General features: G+C 35.8%; 1 long non-coding RNA gene across 3 annotated transcripts in view; it reads left to right on the top strand.

The window, feature by feature from the left end:
* The window catches only part of LOC114657785 (uncharacterized), a 62,143-nt gene that overhangs the window by 24,182 nt on the left and 10,939 nt on the right, over nucleotides 1-27,022 (top strand). For all 3 annotated transcript variants that reach the window (XR_007935883.1, XR_003717258.2, XR_007935884.1), the window contains one exon: nucleotides 19,692-19,875. This is a non-coding gene — a long non-coding RNA (uncharacterized LOC114657785). The remainder of the gene's footprint in view (nucleotides 1-19,691; nucleotides 19,876-27,022) is intronic.

The following is a 27,022-nucleotide window of genomic DNA, read 5'->3' on the forward strand; positions in this document are numbered from 1 at the left end:
TCAAGTGCATGATATTTTATCCTCAGGTTTAACTGGGGTAATTATAATGTATGATCTTGAAATAAGAAGACAAGTGCCTATGTATTGCTGTGCCATTCAGTAATACAAATGATGTGAAGTTAAAGACTGATGTCCTAATTCAGACCCCAGGGATGCAATATCCACACTCCTGAAATGGTAATTGTCTGCTACAGATTTGCTTTTTTTTACTTCTGAACCCATAGGCATGTTTTGTAATGCCTCAGATCCCATCCAGCCTTGATAAAGTTATGTGGAAGCCCTGAAAGCAAAAGTTATGTGCTGAGGCAAATGGACAAGTAAAATATCCAGTCAGTTCTTGGACTTTGATCGGAACGGGAGCTTTTATATAACTCATGTTTGCTGTTTGAAGTATGTTTTGTTTACCCCAAGCAGTAAAAAAAATAAACTTTTAAACCCAAAAGACACATAAAAAATAAATAAGCTTTACAGTAAAATTTAAAAAGCAAACAAAAAAAATGAATTCCCAGACTTGTGATTCATAAATAAAATTAAATAAAAAATGATTAAAAAGATGAAAGATTTTTCTAGTTACTATTAATTTCTGGTTTCCATGCATGCATACCAAATGATTGCAAGGCCGACTGATAGTAAATGTAGCTCAGTCCTTTGCTCAAGGGAAGCTTTAATAAATGACTTGAAAATTATTATTTTTTTTACACTGAGGTCTTTTAGGATAGGATGAGGAGAAAATTACGCCTTCTCTACCTCCTCTAATCCATTCGTCCAATTCTACACTTTGGAAATGGTAATTTAATTTAGAGTATACTTTCAACAAACATTCTTAATTTACTTATGCTTATTTTTAAAATAGTTTACATTTTAGTTTCTTTATTATGATAACTTCTAATACAATATTAACTGATTATATTCTGGAAGTAAAAAAAAGTACACCTTTGTTGTTATTCCAAAATTCTTAAAACTAAAGCAACAAAGTGTAGTAATTTTGATGATTTATCTGGCGTTACCCTATGATTAAGGTCCTGCTTAACTATCATTTTGGCTCTGTGCTTTTATAAATCATATGATCTAATGTACCTGTAAAATGTATTGTATCCTGAACAACATTTAGAGTATATTAAACCATTTTAGTTCACTTTGAGCGTATTGATTTTTAAACAAAATTAGACATTAATTGTGTTGTTCAACTTTAGTATGTAAAAATCATTCATTATTTTTCATACTTCATCCAAATGGGAAAGAAATAAAGGAAGCCAAATGAAACAAAAATACCACAAAAATAATTATGATATTTCCAAAGTTATTATTATATTTTTGATATGAAATTCACATTTGTGATGAGTACTGATGAGAGAACACCCTGGAGTTTGGTTCAACCATGAGTTCAATGAAATCACAGAAATATTTGGGAACTTCTCTGAACTCCATGAAATGTATTTTATTCAATGTGGAAGGAGGAACTGAACTCGTTTTTGAGTGGATTATAATGGTGCAATGGTCATTTAAGCATCCCAAAGGGTTAAGGAAGGGTCAACCGACTATGCTGGACTGATTATTGTGGGTAAAAATGTGACCTGAACTGTGAGGCAACAGTACTAACTACTGCGACACTGTGTCTCATGTAACAAAAGATGCAGATAGAAGGATATCCATAAACAAAGTACAACAAATGACCACAAACCAGCAATATATATATATATAAATATATATAAATATATAAATATATATATATATATATATATATATATATATATATATATATATATATATATATGTTGAAATTTCCAATCTTAGACCACACATTGGTCACCGAGGCATAAGACTCCATCGTTTGAAGTCGGGGCTCCGGTCTCAGCTGTAATGTCTTCTCTGTTTCTGATATATCTTTGCTGATACTTTGCACTTTTTTTCCAACAAGAAGTTAGAAGCACCTTGTGAATATAATTATTTCATTATTATTATTATTTCACAGGATCTCTTACTGACTCGAGGAGGGTTCCTTTAAGGTTTGTTTTGACTCATAAGGGAAGCCCATGGCTAATAATGCTTGGAAATTAGCCATGCCATGCTGCACTGTCAGTTCACAGGGATCAGTGTTGTATATTCTGTGGCAATACTCATAATATTCTCATTATGGTCAGCTAATATACCCATCAAATGAAAGTAGAGCAAATGTTTGCTGTTTTTCATACCAATGTGGGTGCAAATCTCAATTGTTAGAGTATTGCCATCAAGCATGCCTGAAGTAGACTGGGCAGTGACCTTACAGTAAGCATGTGTGAAAGTTCTGTTTATAGCTGGTACAGCTCTGTGACATCACGCTGATCTCGCAAAGAATCATAGGGCGCTTACCTATGCCATCCATACGGTGAATTTCCAGGCAAATATTTGGTGAGCAAGGTCACCAGCGAACACAGCATATTTGCTGTGAAAAACACTTTGGCAAAATTTGCTAATTAAAACTAGTGATGAGAATACACAAATAGTATGCTTGCTTTTTAAAAAAAACTAAAGATATTCTCAAACCATTTTGCAAAAAGGTTATGTAACAGCATCGTGTGATATGGTTGTGGTATAAAGTTTAAGTTTTGTAGCAAATTTGATTTCTTTCCAAATTACATCCTTATGATGAATGACTTTTTGATCACAAATATATTTTGGGTAACAGGATACACCATTGTAATGGATTTCCTAATAATGCTACTGCCATTATTATAAATATCATCATTACCAAATCATATATCAGAACATTACTGACAAAAAGCATAAAATCTTAGTATAGCACTGTAAATAGTATGATCTCCTGTTTTGTCCTCTTTCTAACATATGTGGCTAAAGACTTCCACATAATATGTATGACTATATATATACAGTATATTCTTTACATGTTATTTATCCTTGAACCATTCATTTTTTCCAATAAAGGGTTTGGGGAAACTAGAGGCTATCCAAGTGTTACTGTAATTAAAGCATGAATCAGTCATAGAAGGGGCACCAGTCCATCAAACAGTTGTGTGATTTAGATTTAAACAGTGCCACATTTCCGATATTCTGAAATGTTTTGATGTTGGGCATTCTTTTAAACAAGATTGAGCTATGCCTTCCTTCCATCCATCCATCCATCATCCAACCCACTATATCCTAACATAGGGTCACGGGGGTCTGCTGGAGCCAATCCCAGCCAGCACAGGGCGCAAGGCAGGAAACAAACCACGGGCAGGGCGCCAGCCCACCACAGGGCACACACATCCACACACCAAGCACACACTAAGGACAATTTCGGATAACCAATTACACCTAACCTGTACGCAGACACGGGGAGAACATGCAAACTCCGCTATGCCTTCCTCATTATTAAAATGGTCACAGAGACATAGATTTATGTTAAGAAACTTAAAATTCTCTTATCATGAAACAAAATAAATTCAACAAAAATGTTGAAATGCAAAAATGTTATTTTTGTTTTTTTGTTAATACATTTTCTATAGTCATTGGATTATTGCACTTATTAACATGATAGATAAGGAACATGTAACCAATTTTAGAGCAACAAATGAAAAATCAGAAAAACTCAGCTTGAAACACTATCCAATATGCCATGAAAAAGTCCAGCTTAGCAGCCATTTAATGGGACCTTTCTGGCTCTAACTTAGACGTCATTTATTACTGTTAAAATAATCCAACCACTTTTTCTACCACACAGGAAATGAACCCAATTTAATCTTTTTAAGACATAAAGTTGCACAATTTTACGTAAAGAGTGGTGGTCTCAATTCTTACATGTTTTGAGTGCTGGTTCTCATGATGGCTTACATGAAATAGTTATTAGCACTTAAATCTGACAGGAAAAAAAAATCTTTTAAGCTCATTGTAGGGGAAATGAACTGAGTTTGAGTTTTAGGCTCAAATGCATTCTACAACTCAAGGAAGATTAAAAAGAATGGCAAGGAAGTGGATTCACAAAGCTAATTTTTATAATTAACATGTAAAATAATGACAATCATGTGTAATGATGGTACATATTAAATTGATTAGTTTATTGTCTATCTCTAATTGGCAAGACGAAAAACACAGATTGAAAAAAAACAACATATCACTCTGCTAAATGGAAATCTCACTCATCTCACATCTTCAAACAATTTCAAAAAACCACTACATTTACCAATCGGTTAGTTATTGTGGAAGGAAAACATGACAGGCAGATAGAAGTACACAAAAACTACATTAGATATCAGTCTTCATTCTCTCTACCGCTTTAACTCAAATCAGACTTACTGCCTCTGACGTGCCTTTGCACCATAAAGCATTCAGCAGTCTGTTTTAAAACAGAACTGAAATCTAAATGACATTTCACACTATACACAAACACAGACAAACAGATTAATTATTTACCTGGCAGGGAATGGAAGCACTTCAGATAGACATATTACGACAGAGTACATCCTATGGTGACTTATTGGCTATGGGACAGGCTATTTTGTGTATCTTTAATTAAATAAACTCTATATATTATTATTTGCTTTAGATTCTTTCTGGTGTGTCTTCCTGATATTTGTTTTTTCAGATAAATGTTTCATTTTATGCTTATTTGGACCTAAAAGACTGTATTAAACTCATCCAAGTTAAGAATGATTCTAGTTATACTTCTTTTGTATTTCATTTTTATCATTCATTAAACCATTCTACTTTAATATAATATTACTTCTTTTCGACATCTCGATCAAAATACATGACAGAAAATTTTTAAAAATCACACTCATCCATTCGCATATTTATTTAGAAACTAGGCAGAAAGACAGAGATCTTTGATTTCTGTTGATATGCCTTGCATTTGCTTCATTAATGATCTGTTTCTTTATATGCTGCAGGTCCATCAAAGCAATAGCTGCTTATCTGACAGACATTCAAAGCCATCATTGCCAGATGTGGTTGACTTCTCATCAATATGTTTTCATGGATGAGTGTGTTTACTGAGATTCTTTACTCTTAAGCAGCCTTGGTCTATTTTAGTTATCATCCAACTTTACTTCTCCTTTGTGGAAAAATACTACTCATAACATCTTTAATGAGCCATTATTGCCAGTTTACTGGGAGTGTGAATGGGAACATGTTTGTTGTGGTGGTTATAGGCATCCTTGGGCTGGCATCCGCATCTAAAAAATGTAAGATACACTGAAACATTTGCTTCTTAGCTTCTGTTGTTATTAAAACATCCTTAATTTAGATTGTTGCATGAGCATGATATTGAAACCCTTTACAGACAAAGAACATACTTTGTATCATTTGAACAGCTTGATGAGAATAACATCCATCCATTATCCAACCCGCTATATTCTAACTACAGGGTCACGGGGGTCTGCTGGAGAACAAGCAAACTCCACGCAGGGAGGACCCGGGAAGCAAACCCAGGTCTCCTAACTGTGAGGCAGCAGCGCTACCACTGCGCCACCGTGCCGCCCTGAGACTAACATCTTGACTGCAAAATCACTGTTTTCTTCACCTTAAAAAACAGATTGTATTTCCTCACTTTCTAAATGAAACCCCTTTCTCTAATGTACAGATAAGACTAGCAATCATCTGTATAGTTCATTCCTCCTCACTTTATTAATACAATAAGGTACCTCAATTAACATGAGGGAGAATCAAAAAGTAAAGGCAACTTACCCTTAACTGTGAGAAGATGAACATAACAGTTATATCCCTTATCCACACAGTCTACCAGCAGGTCGATGCACTTCTTGTATCTTTCCACAAACTTCTGCATTCTTTGGGAGAAGAAGCTTTTTGGCTGCTCCCGAAACCAGGCCAGCACTGCTTCCTTAACCTCAACATTGAAGGTGAACCTACAATCATGTTGAGCCTCTTTAAGTGCACCAAAGATGTGATAGTCGCATGGTGCTACATAAGGGCTATAAGGGGGATGTGGAAGATGTTGAAACTGCAGCTGTAGCATTGTCTTCACTGTTGTAGTGGCTGCATGGGGATGTTAATTATCATGGAGCAGTAAGATGTTTTTTTGACAGAATTCCTCTTGTTGTGCTGCAACTTGCACCTTGCAGTTAATCTCTGATGGCACTGAACTTTGTACTGGTCACTGATTGTCTGTGTTCCTGAATAGGACCCTTCATGTCCAAAAACAAGATCATAATGATTTTCTTGATGGGGTATTGTCAGATTGTCAGAAAAGACAGGTGTTTTCACTGCAAGCTTTGTCTCTTGCTTTCCGGTTCAGAGTGATGGACCCATGTCTCATCTCCAGTGACCATCCATTTTAAAACACATGGATATTTTTTCATAACATTTTAGGAATTGGGTTGTAACTTCTATGTGCTGTTGCTTGTGCAGAACAGTAAGCTTTTTGGGTACCCAACTTGCACAACCTTTACGGTACCCCAAGTCATCATGCACTATGGCATGTGCAAAATCATAGTTGATTTCCAAATGTGCAGCAAAAGCACACTACATAATCCGTCTGTCTTCTCTGAAAAGGGCATTTGCAATGTCAAGATGATGTTGATGGTTAATTGAGATTCGTCATTCTTCCATCTTTAAACCTTTCTACTGTCACACACGTGCACATGGGAGGCAGCTAAAGGGCTTGAGTAAGGGCAATTCTGAGTCAGACTGGGATGTGGCAGAGTGCACTGATTCTTTTTCTCGCTTTCCTGCAGACCATCCATGGGAGATTCCACCTGGCCCCTTTGATGTCACGTCCGGGCTCGAGCCTATGGCTGAAGACCCTTATGAGCCCGACCCATCTGACTTCACTTCCTGTCTTCCCCTTTAAAAGCCTCCACCTTTTCCTTATTCCCTCAGTTCTGTTTTGGACTCGGTTTTCTGCACATCAGTGCTGTGTAATATATTCACGATTTTGCAGCCAGGATACCAAATATACGGGTGGCTGCCCCAAACCTTGCTATGGCTCTGTGTGGAGTTTCTGACACTATTCATTCATAAAACATTTTGCTGAGTCATGCTGTTTTCACTTCTGTACTTGTGCCAACATCTTTCAGTAAATTTCAGCAGGCTTTACTCCCTCTGCCCTCTGGGGCGTTGTTGAACAATAATGCACCTCAGCAACAGATCGTCTATGTTTATTTGACCTTGGCTTCAATTAGGCTAACAGCAGAGCACTGTTCTGTGTATGTTCAAACTAAACCTAAGCCATCACAAACATTTTGTATTGTGTCAGATTCTATCCAATATTCAAATTGCCTTTACTTTTTTGATTTAGCCTCTTACAATATAATTCACCAGGCTTCTACGGTCACATCTTTTGCTTTTGCTCTTGAGTCAAAGTCCACTGAGAGTGACTGATATGTCACATTGTATGAACTTCACCAAAATGGAAAACGCTCCCTCAATGGCCATTCTATTAAAGTTGGCTTGTTAACATTACTAGTACACTGCTAATTTTAATAAACTTGAAGATTCCTAAACGTACCACCTCATGAAATGTGCTATATTATCTGATATTTGTTGATCCAAAAACATCAGTGAATCTATTCTACAAAATGAAGTAGCATTTCCTGAAAATACCTTTGTTCTTTGCTTCCTAACTTCCCCTTTATTGAAAGTATTGGAATAAAATATTTGGAGTATACTAAAAGGAAGTATTATATAAGAAATATAATAATAATGTTTTACTGCATTGTTGCAAATGTCAAAACTCAAGAACAATATCTATAAAACAATGGCTTTAAAAACTTTGAGGGATGTGTGAAACAAGTATAAGTAAATTAACAGAAAGAATCATTGAAAAAATAAAATTTCGCTCTTGGGAGTAACAGAGGTACAATAGTTAGTGCTGCTGCTGCTGTTGTCTGCGTGGAGATTACGTGTTCTCTTCTAGTGAGTGTAGTTTTTCTCTGGTTTACCCCATTGTTCCCCAGACTTCTTCAAAGATTTCTATGTTTGATTGATTGTTGATTCTGATTTGTGCCTATATGAACAGCTGTGTGTGTGTACGTATGAACGTATATGAACAGTATGTGTGTGTGTGTGAACCCTGCAATTCTCTAGTGCCCTTTTCATTGTTGGTTTCTGCCTTGTGCCTGATAATGCCAAGATGGACTCCAGCTTCCTACAACCCTGCATTGGAATAAAGGTTTTTGAGAATGTTATAACTTTGTCCCTGTAATTGAATCTTAGGCGCCATGAAAACAAAATATTTGCTGCCTTAAATCTCCAGTGACCACAGTTCGATTTTACAGTGGAATTTGCAAATTTCTCTTTGTTTGCACTAGTTTTCCCCACTTAATTAAATTAATATGAAATATACAGAAGTGACTGAGCCTTCAAAAAGAGAATCAGCCTGTAACTGTATCATTCTAGATCAAATATATTCTTTGAAGAAGAGTGTTTTCAAAATAAAACTGTCCAACTGTAGCACTCATGTTTTGTGAAAGAGTCTATTCAGTATAGTCTGCTGATGATTTCATATAAGAAAATGTCCAGTGTGAAATAATGCATGTTCTGTTTTTCAGCAATGAAAAATATTTAGCAGTCTCTGAATGTAAGATATTTAGGGAATGTTCACAAACCCTTTGTGCCTTCCAGGTTTCTCCTATATGTCCAACGTAGGCTCCAATTATCTCTAACCCGTGTACTGGATATCACTGGATTAGAAATATTTAAGAATTAATTATTTGTGAATTATAGGAATAAGTAAACTGTCATCTTTTTTTCCTTACATTTTTAAAAGAGTAACTAGTTCCAGTAGAGTAACAATGCCTTCATTGTACAGAAATAATGTGATCTCATTGTCCAGCCAGCCAATATGAAAAGTCTGGCTAGCAAGATCAGCAAATATAGTAATTCATTTTGAAGGCATAAACCAATCCAACCCAACCTTTTTAAACTATTAGACTCTTTTCTTTAGTCAATAAAACATACAATTATGCCTATATATTTGTGAATCTCTAGTAATTAAACAGAATTGCAAGATAATAATTAAAGGAAATTGTAAAATAATGTACAGGAAGAGAACTTACGTGTAAATTACTTTTGAAAACACCCATTTAAGCAAAGGTTCTGGTTGACACAGAAAGAGAATTAGACAGTCTTAGCCTTTGGGAGTAGAATGCCCAGTTGCCCATAGAGCACATACTTGATTTTGGGATGCAAAGCAGTTCAAAATCCATAGACTGTAAATGTCAAATGGGAGAATAAACCTCAAGCAGATCTGTCAAGTACATTTGAGCCTTTTATATCAGCAGCAAAATTGTAAAATCAATACAGTATTTGACAAGCAACCAATGTAATATGAGGAGTTATGTGCTTTTGTAAATTAGATTTTGTCAAAACCAGAGCAACTGAATTTTTCAGCTACTGTAATTTGTTTAAAGCAAAGAGGTGGCATTAAATGAATACTATTAGGGAAAGTGTAATATTTGCAAAATTTGACATTTACAAATTATTTTGGCTAAGTGCGTTCAAAAGAATGTCAGTGATGATTGCGCCGAAAAGTTCCACATTGGTGAAGTGACTTTCCTGACTGAAGTTTTTCTGCGAGTTAGTTCTTCAGATGCCTCCCATATTCACACAACAGGTGGCAAACTGAGAACAACTCTTATGGCTAATTAAAACCCCAAACTACGCTTTGAGGTCAGGCTGCAAATGAAAACAGTCTGTGTTGTCAAGTTTTCTGACTCTCAGTTAAAGAACTAAATTAATTATTAAATTAACTACACATTCAATTTTGTGATACTACATTTTTCAATTCGCAATTAAAATATGTTAAGATGTCATACTTAGTAAAGAAATGTAGTTATCTGTACAAGCTGTAAATGTTTTAATTAAACAATTAGATTTCTGACTTCAATGTTTATATAAATTAGAGTTTTTTAATGACAATGTTTCTCACTGTCTTTTTCTTCTGTCTAATATGGCTCATATTATATTAAAGGATTCTCCTGTAGATTTTTGGTCTGCTACATCTGTAGCATTTTTCAAATCCAGTTCTTTGCATGAATTGTATATGTTAGCCTTTCTATCACTTAAATAATAATAATAATATAGGCTAATCCTTGTATGATGGATTTGGACATGTTTATACTTTATAATCTTCTTGTCTGTAAATAGTAAATAAATACCTACAAGCTAATCACCTTCTTTTTACACATATTTACAGATATTGCTAATTTTAATTTAAATATGAATAAGTGATTATGCGGAGGGATCATAGTTAATTAAAGAATTGCTTCATTGTCTCTAAGTTTTATAAACAGAGAACAAAAATATAGTATTTTGCTGAACATGTGAAGCATAGTGTACCTTTTATCAAGACTGGTTTCATGAGTATATGAGGGAAGAAATTGAGCATTAAAGCTTCTTACGTGTTTTTCTCTTTCGTCCTCATCCTGCCCTCGTGTGTTATTGGAGTTTTCGGCCCTCTGACTTGTGATGTTTTACCTTCCCAATTCAGTAGGATGGTATAAACTTTAAGTTGGACTTGTCAGAGAAACGTAAAGTTATTATTGATCTGTTACTTGGTTTTTTAAAATAAGCAAATAAAGATAAACTGTACTTCTTCATTAAAATAAAGAGCAAACTAAACATATTAAATGTGCATCAAGTTGCAATACGCAAGATGACCACAAAAAATGCATTTCTGGCTGACCAGGTTATTTTTTTAATTTTATACATTCGAAAAGTCAGCTTTACATTACAAACTGGAGAACTGGGGTAGCTTTGTTTTCTCCGAAATCAGACTCATAGCTCCAAGTTCATAAGGTGTACATATGGAATTTCGGAAACTCCCATTTACAATATGTCATGTGAATGCTGCCTCAGACCACAAACCATGACCTGGAAGTAGAATTTTGATCCCAACATAGATTTCCCTCTTAATCCTATGTCTTCTGGTCAAAAATACTTAAAACTCCACCACTCCAAGAAGATAATATAATTTAGAGTTAGATATGTCAGACTCAACACACCCTACCAATTGCACTTAATGGGGAATACCAACTGGTACGCCAACTCTTCTTATAATTAAACTGTATTTTATCTGTTTTTTTTACAGGTATATAACATAGATATTAAATATAATGCTCTGTAGGTAAGTAACATGGTCATGAAAGTGATTATATCTCAAAAACAGTTATTATTAAGGTTTTGTGTTCATGTTTGATACATATAAGTATTCTAGCAACACTAATGTAATATTTCTAGTCAAGTCCACTATTTTTTATAATAGAAAAAAGAAATCCAAGATTTACTTTAATAGCAAGTTGATATGTAAATTTTGATTTTATAAAAAGAAAAAACAATTTTTATGACACAGACTTTGCACTTGCATCATAATGGGGAGGCAATGTTGCCTGTGTAACTGCTCAGATGCTCTTCTATTCCTGTGCAGCATTCAGATGGCTTGCTTTGTTGAATTCTACCAAAGAGTATTTTGGTGTTCTAAAGTGCAGGTTGACTGCAGATGTGATTTATTTTAACTTATCTGCTGCTTGGTTCAAAAGAGGTTCTTGTAGTTATGAAAGTGTCTCATTGAATCAGTATACTGCTGGCATCAATATGACACTTTTGCTTAATAAGCAGCAGGTGGTGGGTTTCTCTTTAAAGAATGCATGATTTGTAGCTGAGAAGTTTAATTCTGATGGCAAGGTTAGGCACAGGGTTGCCTTTATTTTGTTTTTGGGGAGATAAAATATAGTTAAAGGACAAACAGATTCTATGATTTGACAGGAAAATCTTTTTTATGTCAATATTAATATATGTCAATTATATATGTTCAAGGGACAGCATAATTTGAATTTTATTTAAAAGCAATATTGCTACAATACAAATTGATTTTTTTTCTTCTTTTTTTTTGTTTGAAAACACCTCTGTCATTTGTAGTTAATTAATGATAACAGATATTAACTTGCTGCTGGATGTGGAAAACATTTCTCCTAATTTTAAAACAATGAAGTACCTTATAATTAGCTGATGTCAACATCATGGTCTCTGACTTGCTAATTTGCCAGTCTATAGTTTGTTTAAGAATATGCATTAAATAACAAATTAACTTATTAAGCACTAATCTCCACACATAATATGAGTGCAGCAATCACGAAAAGATGTATTTAAAAAGCTCGTCATCTGGAGAGGGCAGAATAGAAATTTATACACAAATACAGTTTCATTTTTTCCTTGTTTTAGCATGATATATATTTTTGAATTTTTATCTTGAAAAACATTACATTTATCTCATGTAGAAAAAATGATCCAACTGCTTGAGTTAATGATAGCTCCTTTGCAGAGAATAACTGAAAACACTTCAGCTTTTGAGGACTGAAGCTAAAGACCACTAAATCAGATCTTTATACATTATAGCAGCTGGGAGAGGAAGAAATTAATATTATTCTTAAACCTAGACCAACATACTTCTATTCATAAATTGTATTCTTCTGACTAATCTCTTATACAAACCCTTAATTATTCAAACATTTGTTTAAAAAAACAGAAAAATAGTTAGTAATGGGATCTTAATCTTTAAAATATGTACAAAGTGCAGAAAGATATTTTGCAGTTTAGTCCCATAGAAATCAAAAGAAACTTGAACACCCAGGAATCAACATGACGATCAATGCAAATAGCATCAATCTTTACTTATTAAAATCTGTAGTTTATTATTAGCATAATACATAATTAATATATAAAAGTTCCAAGTGGGCTCTGTGTGAGTATGGATACATACCTGATTGACTCCTGAGTTTTGCCTTAAGAATTGTTGCGGCACTCTACACTTGCACTTTGTGAGGAGTGCTGTGCAGGAACAAAGTAGTTTGTACTGTTGTATTGTATTTCTGAGACGGAAATGCTAGATCAGCCATCCACCTCTGTGAAGAGAACTACTTGTATTCTCTTTTGTGTATTGTATTTACCCTATTTTTTGACACCCATTACACACCCAACCTAGGAAGTCAAGGACTGGGGGCTATCAAAAAACTAGGCTGTTAGAGGCAACCCTAGTGTGATTTTGGGCTATACAAGAAAACGTTGTTGTTGTTGTTGCTATTTCCTGCCACCCTTTTCATGGCTGTTCTTTGCCTTGCTCGCACTTACTTCCAGGATAGGTTCCAGTCTACAATGACAGTCATTTAGATTAAGAAAGTTATTTTAAGATAACAATAAGAAGCCACTAAATAGGAATCTCACTTATGGTTCTTTATCTGTTGCTAAATTATCTGATTATTTTATGCAGTTACTTTGTGTCTCTTTACACTTGGTATTAACATCTATTCTGAATATGGACTGTATCCATTTATAATCTAATAATAATAATAATAATAATTAATTACATTTATATAGCGCTTTTCTCAGTACTCAAAGCGCTATCCACACAAATCTAGTCAGATTACATTTATACCTGGTGTTAAAGATGCATCTTTGGGGTGAGCATTTTGTCTAAAGACATCTGACGTCACCTTTATTGTGCAAAATTGTATTTTTTTCTAGTTATATATGATTTTTGCATGCAGAAAGAAAATGCATTTTCATTTACACTTGTGTTAAATGCATCCTGCCATCCATTTCTGACCACTGCCGAATGGGCTGAATGATTTGAATATATAAGATCATTTATAACTGGTTTTTAATTTGATCAATTTCCATCCAACTGTGATAAGATAATTAAAAAAATATGTTAATACCAGCTATAAATGGGAACTATTTGTTAAACAGAAGAGTATCTATTTCTACATCTTAATTACATAAAGAAGTTCTTCCATCCATCCATCCATTTTCAAACCCGCTGAATCCAAACACAGGATCACAGGGGTCTGCTGGAGCCAATCCCAGCCAACACAGAGCACAAGGCAGGAACCAATCCCAGGCAGGGTGCCAACCCACCGCAGGACGAAGTTCTTCCTGTTTTCATATTATCATAGTAAATAACACTATAATAAAGCAGGGGAGCAGCATGGTAGCACACTGGTCGTAGTGATGCATGCAACAAGGACACCAGAGTTTATGTGCCAGATGCTACTCTGCATTGATTTTGCATGTTTTCCCAGCGTTCACAGGGGTTTTCTCCGGGTGCTCCAGTGTCCTTCCAGAGTTCAAAGACAAGCAGATTAGGTGAATTGGTATTGCTAAGTTGGCCCAAGTGAGACTGTAGGTGTGCTCACCCTGTGATGGGCTCGAGCCCAGTCTGAGGATTGTTGCTGCCTTGCACTCGAGGACTTCTGGAATGGGTTCCAGCAGCCCTGGAGCCCTGCCATGGATAAGCAGATAGGGAAGATGGATGGCATATAACTTTGCATAATTTCTTTTGTATTATGTAGGTGATGTTACAGAGATGATTGTTTTACTAGGAACTGTACATACACTGTTGAAAAACTGTATGATTACAAAGTGCTTCAGAATTTTTAGAATATGATTTCATTTCTAAATTCTTCTGGCGACTGTTTGCAATATGAAACCTTCATTCATTTAATTAGCCTGTGTATCACTGTAAAGGCTGGGGATGATCCGAGTACTTTACAAGAAGTATTTGGGACAAGTCAGGTATTAACACCAGTCCACTGCACTCACAAACACCTCTATTTACCATATGGAGCAAGTTTAGATGGCCAATCAGTGTAAGATGAAAACTGGAGCACCTAAAGTAAAAGTCATGAAGACATGGGTAGAATTTATAGACTCCACAAAGACACTGATGTGGCTGGAATTTGAACTCGGTGATGCTAGCTGTAATAACCATTGGTTACTGCTCTTCACTTTTGGTTTGAACCATTTCTACTTCCTTTTTAGGATAACGAATGCAAAACTATAATTATTTAGTGGTAGCACTAAGACAGGTGGCATCTGTTGGTTAATTAACATGTACTTTACCATCATATTTAAATTCCTGCTAGATTTGCAGACAACTCATTCAAAACATATTTGTTTGAGGCTAAAACAGCTGTTTTGTTTGGATGGCAAGGTCAATTGAGATTGTTGTCATTAAAAGATATACTTTTTGTACTGTCAAGAGGTATGAGACAAAGTATATGAGTCAAGTAGAGAACTTTGTTTCTTGGTTCAAAGAGACGTGTCAGCAAAAGCAACAAACTGGTTATAGTCTTCTCTGTGCCAAAGAGCCTCTAAATCCTGTCAGTATTCATCGAGTGGATGTGGTGCACTGTTAGAAATATTTGGGCTCCATATCAATGACAGGATGGACTGGTCTCATAACACAGAAGAACTAAGTAAGAAAGGGCAGAGCAGAATCTTTTTTTGGAGACTGCAATTCTTTAATATGGTAGTGACATCCTTTACATCCTCTACAACTTCTTGATGTCTGGTGCGATTTTGCTAGCTGTGGTGCATCACCTCAAGAGAGGCCCACTGAATCAACAAGTTGATTAAGAAGGCAGGCTCAGTTATGTGATGCACTTTCAACCACCCTGGAAGTAGTAGCAAAGGAGAGAATGATGGCAAAACTGATGGCCATTATGAACAATGCTGCACATTGTCTCTCTAACACACTATGTTTAAATACTTCCAGCCAACGTATTATTCAGGAAAAGTGTGTCAGGAAATGCTACTAGGATTCCTTTATACTAATAGTAATACACCTTTATGATGATTTACGGTGACCTCTCTTTTATCTTTAGCCAAGAAAGACATTTTCTTCTTTTTGTAAATCTTGTGTATATTTGAGAAGAATTGTTGTTATTTTTCTTTGTTACGATAATATTTCTTGGGCTTGTGTAAAAAGCTAAACTTCCCTCCTGGAACAAATAAAGAGGTGATTTTTCAGAAAAAATTAAGAATTGGCCTTTTACTTTTCCCTCATGCCAAAATGCTCCATTTGTCTGGAGAACCTTTCAAATAAATTATCAAACTGGCTGTCATTCATCTTTAAAAACACAGGGAATTGCATCAGCGTCTCAGCAGATAGGCCAAATAGGCCTGCAGTTGCATGAACTTGTCATGGCAGTACATTTTCTTTGTCTTATTCTGACTTAGTTCTTTCCTCACACTGGCTATTTATTTCCCAGCTTTAGTATGTTTCATACTATTTATGATTTGATAGGAATTACTCCAAATTGGCTGGTATTAGTCTCAATTTTTTAAGTACCAGTTAACTGATAAGGCACTGGATGAGAACTTCTTCTGATGTAATTTCTAACATTTTTTTCTAATAACTGACAGAATCCTAAACTGATCATTGTTAACATTTCTAGCATTTTAACAGAAGCCAGGTATTTTCTAATTTCCACATACATCATTGATCTTTATGCATAAAACTGTCATATCAGCATCTCTGATATTTGGGTTTTGTCCATCGATTTTGTAGTCAAGTGAAATGAGAGGACACAATTGGGGTTTCAGCTACTTTAGTCTCTGGTTAGATGATGCCTCATCTACTACAGGGTATATTGGCAAGTCATCTATTCTCCAGATGTTATTCATAAAAAAATGTTCAGTGCCAGTTCGTCTGCTGTTAATGCCTTTTCTTAAATTTATGCAAGCAGGCAAACATAAATTTCATTGTACTATGTACACATGACAATAAGCTTGACTTTTTGAAGAACATTTCACTAATATAAATGATGCCTGCTCTTATCAAAATCTAATTGATCTAATATGATGTTTCTTTATATTGAAAACTACTGCTTTATTGTGTCCTTTGTCTTAATATTTGAGTCAACGAGAGTGTGATTATAATAGGGACTAAGCATTTGCACAATATTTTTAGATTTCTGCTTGAGCCACAGAAGACACACAGGCCATTGAAAATGAGTGACTTTTTCTAAAGAGCGGTTATTCAATGAACAACACTTCACTGACATCCATCAAAACATTGACACACCAGTGTTTACTGCATGTTATAAACTGCACCAGTCTTCAAATTTCAGTCAGCATGATGGCTAAGCATTGCTGTCAGTGTCTGTGGTCTTCTTGTCTCTATGCATACATTGAAAGGGGTTTCCTCTAATTAATGCTTTGCTTTAGTAAATAACTTTTTATTGGAAACGTAAGTGTAATTGTAATAAAGTTATTCTAACCTCCAGTGGAATTTAGCTAGAAAAGCATATGGGTATCAGGTCTGTTTTCACTGCTTAGTGGCTCAAAGCATCATGCTAAAACAATTGTGTTTCATTTACAGTGGTGTGAAAAAACTATTTGCCCCCTTCCTGATTTCTTATTCTTTTGCATGTTTGTCACACAAAATGTTTCTGATCATCAAACACATTTAACCATTAGTCAAATATAACACAAGTAAACACAAAATGCAGTTTTTAAATGATGGTTTTTATTATTTAGGGAGAAAAAAAATCCAAACCTACATGGCCCTGTGTGAAAAAGTAATTGCCCCCTTGTTAAAAAATAACCTAACTGTGGTGTATCACACCTGAGTTCAATTTCCGTAGCCACCCCCAGGCCTGATTACTGCCACACCTGTTTCAATCAAGAAATCACTTAAATAGGAGCTGCCTGACACAGAGAAGTAGACCAAAAGCACCTCAAAAGCTAGACATCATGCCAAGATCCAAAGAAATTCAGGAACAAATGAGAACAGAAGTAATTGAGATCTATCAGTCTGGTAAAGGTTATAAAGCCATTTCTAAAGCTTTGGGACTCCAGCGAACCACAGTGAGAGCCATTATCCACAAATGGCAAAAACATGGAACAGTGGGTGAACCTTCCCAGGAGTGGCCGGCCGACCAAAATTACCCCAAGAGCGCAGAGACGACTCATCCGAGAGGTCACAAAAGACCCCAGGACAACGTCTAAAGAACTGCAGGCCTCACTTGCCTCAATTAAGGTCAGTGTTCACGACTCCACCATAAGAAAGAGACTGGGCAAAAACGGCCTGCATGGCAGATTTCCAAGACGCAAACCACTGTTAAGCAAAAAGAACATTAGGGCTCGTCTCAATTTTGCTAAGAAACATCTCAATGATTGCCAAGACTTTTGGGAAAATACCTTGTGGACTGATGAGACAAAAGTTGAACTTTTTGGAAGGCAAATGTCCCGTTACATCTGGCGTAAAAGGAACACAGCATTTCAGAAAAAGAACATCATACCAACAGTAAAATATGGTGGTGGTAGTGTGATGGTCTGGGGTTGTTTTGCTGCTTCAGGACCTGGAAGGCTTGCTGTGATAGATGGAACCATGAATTCTACTGTCTACCAAAAAATCCTGAAGGAGAATGTCCGGCCATCTGTTCGTCAACTCAAGCTGAAGCGATCTTGGTGCTGCAACAGGACAATGACCCAAAACACACCAGCAAATCCACCTCTGAATGGCTGAAGAAAAACAAAATGAAGACTTTGGAGTGGCCTAGTCAAAGTCCTGACCTGAATCCAATTGAGATGCTATGGCATGACCTTAAAAAGGCGGTTCATGCTAGAAAACCCTCAAATAAAGCTGAATTACAACAATTTTGCAAAGATGAGTGGGCCAAAATTCCTCCAGAGCGCTGTAAAAGACTCATTGCAAGTTATCGCAAACGCTTGATTGCAGTTATTGCTGCTAAGGGTGGCCCAACCAGTTATTAGGTTCAGGGGGGCAATTACTTTTTCACACAGGGCCATGTAGGTTTGGATTTTTTTTTCTCCCTAAATAATGAAATCCACCATTTACAAACTGCATTTTGTGTTTACTTGTGTTATATTTGACTAATGGTTAAATGTGTTTGATGATCAGAAACATTTTGTGTGACAAACATGCAAAAGAATAAGAAATCAGGAAGGGGGCAAATAGTTTTTCACACCACTGTATATAGTACTGTTATATTAAGCACTTTCAAACTTTGAATGGTGTTGTAAGATAGGCGCTATATTGCGCCCGACCAGACACAGATTGACACAGAGGCACGTATAATATAGAACAAAATATTTATTTTTCTTCACCTGTGGGGCATGTCTTCCCCGTGAACCCCACAGGCAATACACAGTCCCAAACAACACACAAGTTACACCAAGCACTTCTCTTTCTGGCACCACCACTCCTCCCAGGCAACCTTGTCCTCCTCCACCCGACTCCGGCCGCTGAGTGGTGGTCGCTGGTTCCCTTTATTAGGTACCCAAGACCAATGCCCAAAAGGGCCCAGCAGCTCCTGCTGCAGCATCCCCTGGCGGTGCCTGTGGAACCCAACAGTGCTGCACAGAACTCCAACCCCCATGAAGACCTGGGGGAGTCTGAGGCACTGCTGCAACCCAGGGAGGCTGCTATCTAGCGTCCAGGGGGAGATACTGGGTTTCCCACTCTTGCCCCCCTGGTATATATGGTGAAGATGCGTCCTGGCCAGGCATGGGCCCCGGCCATCCGTCACAGTGTTTAATTAGAGGACACCAGAGGACAAAGTGACATAACTGTAAGCCTGGCCTCCATTCCAGGATCTTCTGATCCAGCAATCATACATTTCCACAAGAACAGAAGGTCCTCAGCAAGGGAGCAAGACACACAAGCATTGTTTATCCATGTGTTACTCCTTTTCATAAAAGTTCATCATTACATGAAGGCCCTCATGGTGTCCTAATACCTTCTGATGTAGCAGTCTATTGTCTTATTACAATATATAAACAACAGACATTTGTAATGCTTTTGTGAGCTGTTTTAGTCTCGCTATGTTGTCACAAAACTTAACTTCATTCTGAAAACATAAGGGTTGGTACATTTTTTTAGCCTGGAATTACTTCCTTTATTAAACTTCTAATTTTCTTACAGTATGTTTGTTACATGTGTGTCATCACAGATTGCTCCACCTTCTTCTGCATAAGGAGCCAGAATCATAGGGGAAATGACTGTCAAGAGAGTTGGCAATGTCAGATGCTTTTGGAACTGCTCTGTTCTGTTTTCAAGAAGGGAGCAGAAGTGTATTAGAAAGGATACGCCCCTGAAGGATGATCAGGTGTTTATAGTAACCTCCAAAACCGAAGGTATGTGGAGATGTAAGAGGACTACTCTTTATGATTTCATAACCAAAGAGATGTAAAAAAGGGGAACTGGATAAAATAAAGAATAATTTGCCTGTTATTGCCACTGGTAACTAACCTTCAACTGAAAGGTTGCTTCTGATTGAAATGATTCAAAACAGGCCCACAGGGGGAGAGACCCTAAATCTCTAATGCCACATACTAGTCATTTATTTCTTAGGAAGAGACTGCCCTCTTTGATAAAAGGGAAAGGAGGAATTGTTCTACTAACCTCTGAGCTTTTGAAAGAAAAGCTGTCTTGCAATCTTGTCTTATGATTTGCAAATGTCAGTAGCTTTTGCTTTATAAATATACATATACAGTGTATGTGTATGTATGCTATGAAATATTTCTATATAAAACATTTAGTATCATCTAATTGTAACAGGCTAGTAGTTATTACTTCTAGTCATTCAGGTACAAAAAGTGCAAACTGCACATGTCTGTCTTAAAATGCGCTAAATGGTTAACAACAAAAGGTAATAAAACCTTTAAAGAACACCCAAACTGTTGTTATAATTTACAGTAAAAACAGTGTATTATCTATTGTAAACATTAAAAGGAAAATCTTTAAATAATATCCTGTGAAGGACTTACAAACAGCATTACAAACTAGAAGTGGAAAAAAGTGCTCTTTTTTAAGCAAAGGCTGGGCATTCTGCAGACTTGGAGTGAATGTTGCACAGTCTTTCTACTGTACTTCCAATAAATATGTGAGATGATCAAATCACAGTATTGAAAAATCAAATTTGATCCCTGAATGAGAAGTAAAAAGGTCAGCAAAAGTCAGTAAAATGGATGAAGGCTAATGATTATTTCAACCTTTATTAAATCAATAATCATTTATCCTACAATATTACAGACATAATATCCCCTTTTCCATTAACCTACTGAGGCTAACATGAACTGTATTGTTGCAAATGGCAGGTTTATAGTTAAAGGAACAAGTATTATAGCTTAAAGTCATTTAAGATTATAGTTCTTGAATATCGTTACACATGTAACTGAGATACTAAAGATCTTAACAACATGTTGTAATATTCAGTCCAGACACATTGGTTAACACTTGAATGGATTTCAGGAGAGCCTATTGTGGTGTTTACTATCAAAAAGTGTTATTTGAATTTTTCTTTTTACTTTTTTGCATAATCAGACAAGTGGTTCCTTTCTCTGAAAGCTGCTGTACATTAGTATCCTTGTGCCTATAAATGTCACAATGAAAATGTAATATTGAAAAAGAAATCTAAAGCAAATATCAAAGTAAAATATAATAACACCACACTTTCTTAATCAGAGATATTTAGATACAACTAATAAAATGTTATTAATTAATCTATAAATTCAATTCGCTTCCCTGGTCTACCCTGCGTGGAGTTTGCATGTTCTCCCCGTGTCTGCGTGGGTTTCCTCCGGGCGTTCCGGTTTCCTCCCAAAGACATGCAGGTTAGGTGGATTGTCGATTCTAAATTGGCCCTAGTGTGTGCTTGGTGTGTGGGTGTGTTTGTGTGTGTCCTGCGGTGGGTTGGCACCCTGCCCGGGATTGGTTCCCTGCCTTGTGCCCTGTGTTGGCTGGGATTGGCTCCAGCAGACCCCCATGACCCTGTGTTCGGATTCAGCGGGTTGGAAAATGGATGGATGGATAAATTCAATTGCCTCAAATAGAAAATTTGTTGTACTGTAGTTTTTACTGTAGCACTATAAAGTATTTGACATCTTATAAACGATTTGTTAAAGATTAAGGTTAACCTGTAATGCAGGAATTAATATTAGTAAATGCCCTTAGCACTCTGTAGTTCTTTCCCGTTGTTGCATCTCTCTGATTTTGGAAACTGACCCTTTGTTTCACATGAACACTCTGGTTATCACATCTTTGCCAGGATTGCTTTCCATTATAACTACTCTGGCACACTCATTTAGTAAGTTTGAAATCCCTACTAGATTATAAAGAGCATAGTTATGTGTTCATGTCAGCAAAAATTGTATTGAGCTTTACTGAGATGTGAATAAAAAACAAACAACAAAATAAAGAAGTTGAATATGAAGTGGAGAGTTTTGAGCATGCTGTAGTAATGAAGATACGAAAGAGTTTTCTTTTGACTAATATTTTAAGTAATTTTATTTTCAGCAAAATGTTATAATGAGTTATTCGTTTAGCATGTAATTTTATGTTTGATATGCATTCTACACATATATTATTCATTATCAACACTGTATATGCTGGATATGTATATCTGTAAATATATATAAAATCATATAAAATCAGTTCATTGCATTTTCTCTTTTTGCCTATGAAGATGTTCAGACTGCAGTTTATGAACTTTGTTATTCAAAGTTGAGACATAAATTAGGCTTAGAAAAACAACGTCAAATTTGTAGGCATGCACTGCATGTGAGCCTTCTTGAAAAAAGGTAGCAATGTCACACGGTCAGTCTGGGATAAATGATGTGTTTGTGCAGTCGTTTGCTTTTTTCTGCAAAGATCCTGAACAGGACAGTTTTTTTTTTTTTTTTTTAATCAAGTACAAGCTATTATTAGCATCTGAAAACCGGGAACACACAAGTATTTGATAGCTCTCCTCAGAACTGCACTCAGGAGTCCACTATCAATATTAAAGAGCCAAAGGCTATGAATTAGAGCAATTATTCACTTTAATTTTTATGACAGGTATTGACTGCATTTTAATGCACACAGAGCCTTTATGATCCAACTAAAATTTCAGTAAAGACTGTAAAACAAACATTAGAAACGTCCAATGACTTTAATAATGCTAACCAAGGAGAGAGAGGGAGAGAGAGAGAGATGAAAGTGGCATAGTTTGTTACAGTCAAGCTTCTCATAAAACATGCTGGGCTGTTGTCATATTATCTAAACTGCAGCACATAGGGTAGCATAGATGAGCCTTTCACAGTTGTGAATAACATTAGTAGCGTAATTGCAGGATCACACAATAAAAAAAATTGCTTTCTTATTAAATCTTTGATTTCAAAACCATTCATGAGATAAAGCAAATATTTAGGAATATTCTTGAATACAAATGGAGTTACGACAAGCATAACATGTGCACAAGAAATAGAATTAAAGATAATACTAACAAACACAGAAGCTAAGAGTAATAGTGGCCATGAAAATGTTTTCTACGTTAATTCTATTTTTTATTCACACGTTAAACCAAATTTTATGTCTGCAATAAAATGTAATTTTTATTTAGCTGCCTGCTTAACTCTCTGTCTGGCAATCATGGATATTTACATGTTCTTATTTAGTGTTAAATGAATATTTGCAGCCAGCACTTTATCTCTGTGCATGAATCGGCACTGCTCAGTCTGCTCTTTTGAAGGCTTCATCTGACTGAATAATTTCAATGAATTGCCAGACTGTCTATCTGTCTGTCTGTCTGCCTGCCTGCTCAAGGTTTCATGGTCATTTCTCAGTTGTGTTCATGCATCTCAGTTAAACAAATAATATGCCCATTTCTAACAAAAAAGCAACATTCCTATGAAGTGAAGATTGGAATGGGTCACACGCTAAATTCTGCCTGTCCAGTGCCTGCTTCATTTAAAAAAATAAATAAAAAATCTATAACAGTGGGTGCCCAACATGTGCAAGGAAATAAGAAAAAAAGAGCAACATTTTAGTTGCATCTCTCAAGGTATCGTCACACTGCTGAGGGCTAATAATTAATTTTCCTCATTAAGTGTGGATTAAAAACACCCTTTGGCAAAAATCCAAGCATGATGTCAAGGAATTGCTAAACATCTTTGTTATTCACATACTTTTTTCCTACAGTAACTGACCAATGCTTTTTGCTTGAGTATTCCACCCCCAATCCATTTAGCTCATACTTTAAACACACATGAAGATTAAAATACACTATAGCTATGTAATTAATGGTTCTACATCTGTATTATTTAAGCTAGTTAGAAGCATAAGTACGTGTAATAAAAAAAAATTATATCCAAAAGGTACAATCCATATTAAAAATATGTAAATCTGTGTAAATATTTTCATGTGTACATCTGGCCTCCTTTTTGTCTGACACAAGGGTCTACATGCCTCTTTCGACTGACATTTTTACCACTAAATTATACTAACTCTGCCTCGAGGAGAAATGTCTCCATTCCAAAATTAGCTGACCATCAACATAACATAAAATAACTTGAACATGGTGTCATTTCACAAGAATATTGATTCATTCAGACAAAGCGGATTGAATGCTGGTTTCCCATAAAAGGACCAGCCACTATGTCTTCTGTTGTAGACAGAAGAATATATAAAACTCCAGAGAAGGATATAGGCAAGCGAGACTGAATGTCTCAATTGCATTTTCTTCCCTTTCTGTAAAGTGATACTAAAAATGTAATCTATGCATTGCTGTAATGATACCTGTTAATATACTAATGAAAATGAAATCCAGGTTCACAGTTCTCTTGAAAACACAATATCAAAATAATCTGTTTCTAACTTTTTTCTGGGCTGCAATGATTTGTGGTTTTAAAGTCACAATCAACATGAATAAACAATACCCTTTTGCCCTTGGGTTTTTATCAGTTTATAAATAAATAAAAACATAAAGTCTCCTTTGTTTCATTGATGGTCTGTATGAGGGGGAAAAAAATCATTGTTAGTAATGTGATATGTTTTGGTCAGAGGTATTCTTGTATCTCTGTATCAAACAGCTTGCATTCTTACAGTTTGTGACATCTGTCTCTATACTGTTTCATGTTAACCAAGTAAGAATAAATGTAACCCAGAAAACAACTGCCTACTGCTAACCTATTAATACAATGAGTAAAAGATCACAGTCTTATGAATACAGAAAAAGCAAAAAAAACAACAAAAATATTTTCTGGTATACATGTAGAAACTAGATTGAAAGTTTAAACTGTCTTTAAAAAAGAAGGAAATACATATGTGCAGAATTGGTGTTTACTTCTTTATAAATACATTTACATTTATGAGCATTACAGTGGCAAAGAGGACTGTTTAAGTTGCCTTCTGTGTGTATTTTGCAAATTCTTTCAATTTTCACTTGAACGTCTTTCAAAAAGTGATTATGTAAGTGACCGCTTTCACATTTGTTTTTTACTTGCAGTTGGTGTTAGTTGAATTTACATTCATGCTGTAATTTACACAAATATAATATCACCCTAAACAATACACTGTACATCCAGGACCATAGAAAATAAATTCTTATCATATTCTACTCTGAGATTGCAGTCAATAGGATTTAAGATGGACATTCCTGGTAAAACACAGTGGTTCTTGTTCAATTAAAAGGTCAGCATGAACCACCATATATATTTCCATGTCTCAATTTATACTGAGCCACACCTCAGTAGGAATCATATATTTGTCTTGAAATAATTTCTTGACACTTATAAAGGAAACTTATTGGTGTATATGGAGGTTCTAGTGATGTCTTACTATTATGTAAATTATGCTAGGTAGCAAGGGAACACTTATGCAGTGGTTGCCTAGAGCTTTCAAACAAAACCAGAGATCAGTGATGCATTCTGCTGAAGAGCAACCAGAGGGCAATTTAGTATGGTAACATAGAGACCTATTGGGGAAGCATATAACTTCTTCATAAATGCTGAAATTTCCCCTTGTCGAGTGTAAAAAGCTACTCCTTGTCTGAAACGGATCAGTTCGGAGGGTTAGGTCAATTTGAAAATGATTTTCTAGCAGAAAGGTAGAACAGCAAATTGGGATTGTAGATGTAAGTGGACATATTGTTTTATAATGTAGATCAAGTGGGCCTACCTTTCAACCAGATAGCAAATATTTTGTTGCATGTAATTAGATCAACAAGTAGAAGCTTGTTGTATTTCTTGTCTATGTACAATATGTAGGTGGATATATCACAGACACGTTCTTCTTGCAGTCAATTTAAAAAGAACAAGTTTGTTCACAAACTCACAAAGGCTCAGATTATTATTGTCTCATTTTCAACACACTTCTCCTGATGAGAGGGAACAGACTGTGTTAGTCAGACCAGAAATCCTTAATCTCAGCAATAATCTTCTGCATGATTCATGGGAATTTCCAGATAACATTTCTTCGGCATGTCCGGGAATTGCTGCTGGATCTTCCTTGAAACATGACACAGATTAGGTGTTTGGACGAAATCCTTGCTAGATGTCTCGAGAGATGCCCCAATTCATGTAATGTACTCTACTTAGTCATGAGGAGCAGCTACTCAAATCTGTGATCGTCCTGGATTATGTAACTCTTCACCCTGTCATACAGAATAAGTTCAACAAAATTAAATATAAATGTCAGTTTGTGTATCCTCAACTTGATACCTTCAGTTACAACTTGAATTTTGTTATCATAGATGAGGGACAGGAGATAAACTGACCAATAAATTAATCATTTAAGGCTCAGTATAAATTGAGACATGGAAATATATATGGTGGTTCATGCTGACCTTTTAATTGAACAAGAACCACTGTGTTTTACCAGGAATGTCCATCTTAAATCCTATTGACTGCAATCTCAGAGTAGAATATGATAAGAATTTATTTTCTATGGTCCTGGATGTACAGTGTATTGTTTAGGGTGATATTATATTTGTGTAAATTAGACCTAGTTTCTTCTTCACTTCCATAGTCTAGTACAAACCTGTAGCTGCTGCACTGACCCTTTGGTCACTCTCATTTGCCTTGTTGGAAGGATTTATACTATGTTCTTCTTTGATTGTTAGAACTATGTACATGGGGGTCTTGTGCTTCTGGTTAAATTACATTGAGCAAATTAGACCAAGAAGAGAGGAAATCCTATAAACAATACTAAATTAGATTCAGGATGATTCTCATTCAATCAATGTGAACCATGGCTACTATGACCTTCTTATGGATCTAGCCATGTGGCTGATGTTTGTTAGTGTGCCTCAGGTGAAAATGTGACCTATATTGCCCAGCTGTTCTCAGCCCAAAGAAAGCATGTAGACCTTTGGGCTCACCATCCAGAAGCTGATTGCTAGGGATATGTAGTCCAAATCTAGGTACTGCTAGATGAAACTTTATTATTCAGATGTGAAATCAAACTTTTGTGGCAAAGCAGAAGTGTGAAGGTCTTTGCCACTGGAACCAAACCTTCTTATGAAGA

The sequence above is a fragment of the Erpetoichthys calabaricus genome, chromosome 9, assembly GCF_900747795.2.
Source record: "Erpetoichthys calabaricus chromosome 9, fErpCal1.3, whole genome shotgun sequence".
NCBI classification, from domain to species: domain Eukaryota; kingdom Metazoa; phylum Chordata; class Cladistia; order Polypteriformes; family Polypteridae; genus Erpetoichthys; species Erpetoichthys calabaricus.